Raw genomic sequence first — 2,366 nt, forward strand, 5'->3', positions numbered from 1 at the left:
GAAGTGTGTGGGTGCTCAGTCTGTGAGTCTTAAAAAGGTCTGAGTGAATCCAGGAAGAGGGAAGAGTCAGAGGGACTGGAAGTGTGTGAGTGTTTAGAGGCTGTGAATTTTAAAAACATCTGAGTGAATCCACCAAGAGGGAAGACGCAGAAGGGCTGGAAGTGTGTGGGTGCTCAGGCTGTGAGTCTTAAAAAGGCCTGAGTGAATCCAGGAAGAGGGAAGAGGCAGAGGGGCTGGAAATGTATGACCTGTGCGCAGGCTGTGAGTCTTATAAAGGTCCGAGTTAATCCTGGAAGAGGGAAGGGGCAGAGGGGCTGGAAGTGTGTGAGTGTTCAGAGGCTGTGAGTTTTAAAAACATCTGAGTAAATCCACTAAGAGGGAAGACGCAGAGGGGCTGGAGGTTTGTGGGTGCTCAGGCTGTGAGCCCTAAAAAGGTCTGAGTGAATCCAGGAAGAGGGAAGAGACAGAGGGGCTGGACGTGTGTGAGTGTTGAGAAGCTGTGAGTTTTAAAAACGTCTGAGTGAATCCAAGAAGAGGGAAGAGGGAGAGGGACTGGAAGTGTGTGGGTGCTCAGGCTGTGAGTCTTGAAAAGGTCTGAGTGAATCCAGGAAGAGGGAAGAGGCAGAGGGGCTGGAAATGTGTGACCTGTGCTCACGCTGTGTGTCTTAAAAAGGTCTGAGTGAATCAGGGAATAGGGAAGAGGCAGAGGGGATGGAAGTGTGTGAGCATTCAGAAGCTGTGAGTTTTAAAAACGTCTGAGTGAATCAGGGAATAGAGAAGAGGCAGAGGGGATGGAAGTATGTGGGTGTGTACTGGCTTTGAGTTTTCAAACCCACTGAGTGAATCCAGGAAGAGGGAAGGGGCAGAGGGGCTGGAAATGTGTGACCTGTGCTCATGCTGTGAGTCTTAAAAAGGTCTGAATGAATCCACTAAAAGGGAAGACGCAGAGCGGCTGGAAATGTGTAGGTGTTTACTGGTTGTGAGTTTTAAAACCCTCTGAGTGAATCCAGGAAGAGGGAAGGGGAAGAGGGGCTGGAAGTGTGTTGCTTCTCCTGCTGTGAGTCTTAAAAAGGTCTGAGTGAATGCAGGAAGCGGAAAGAGGCAGAGGGACTGGAAGTATGTGGGTGTGTACTGGCTGTGAGTTTTAAAACCCTCTGAGTGAATCCAGGAAGAGGGAAGGGGAAGAGGGGCTGGAAGTGAGTGGGTGCTCAGGCTGTGAGTCTTAAAAAGGTCTGAGTAAATCAGGGAAGAGGGAAGAGGCAGAGGGGCTGAAAGTGTGTGAGTATTCAGAAGCTGTGAGTTTTAAAATGGTCTGCGTGAATCCAGGAATAGGGAAGAGGCAGAGGGACTGGAAGTGTTTGGGTACTCAGGCTGAGAGTCTTATAAATTTCTGAGTGAATCCAGGAAGAGGGAAGAGGCAGAGGGGCTGGAAATGTGTGAGCATTCAGAAGCTGTGAGTTTTAAAAACGTCTGAGTGAATCCAGGAAGAGGGAAGAGGCAGAGGGACTGGAAGTGTGTGGATACTCAGGCTGAGAGTCTTATAAATTTCTGAGTGAATCCAGGAAGAGGGAAGAGGCAGAGGGGCTGGAAATGTGTGAGCATTCAGAAGCTGTGAGTTTTAAAAACGTCTGAGTAAATCCAGGAAGAGGGAAGAGGCAGAGGGACTGGATGTGTGTGGGTGCTCAGGCTGTGAGTCTTAAAAAGGTCTTAGTGAATCCAGGAAGAGGGAAGAGTCAGAGGGGCTGGAAATGTGTGAGCATTCAGAAGCTGTGAGTTTTAAAAACGTCTGAGTGAATCAGGGAATAGGGAAGAGGCAGAGGGGCTGGAAGTGTGTGAGTGTTCAGAAGCTGTGAGTTTTAAAAACGTCTGAGTGAATCCAGGAAGAGGGAAGAGGGAGAGGGACTGGAAGTGTGTGGGTGCTCAGTCTGTGAGTCTTAAAAAGGTCTGAGTGAATCCAGGAAGAGGGTAGAGTCAGAGGGACTGGAAGTGTGTGAGTGTTTAGAGGCTGTGAATTTTAAAAACATCTGAGTGAATCCACCAAGAGGGAAGACGCAAAAGGGCTGGAAGTGTGTTGCTTCTCCTGCTGTGAGTCTTAAAAAGGTCTGAGTGAATGCAGGAAGCGGAAAGAGGCAGAGGGACTGGAAATGTGTGGGTGCTCAGGCTGTGAGTCTTTAAAAGGTCTGAGTGAATCCAGGAAGAGGGAAGACGCAGAAGGGCTGGAAGTGTGTGGGTGCTCAGGCTGTGAGTCTTAAAAAGGTCTGAGTGAATCCAGGAAGAGGGAAGAGGCAGAGGGGCTGGAAATGTATGACCTGTGCGCAGGCTGTGAGTCTTATAAAGGTCCGAGTTAATCCTGGAAGAGGGAAGGG

This window comes from Natrix helvetica (genome assembly GCF_964273705.1).
Source record: "Natrix helvetica genome assembly, chromosome: W".
Lineage (NCBI taxonomy): Eukaryota > Metazoa > Chordata > Lepidosauria > Squamata > Natricidae > Natrix > Natrix helvetica.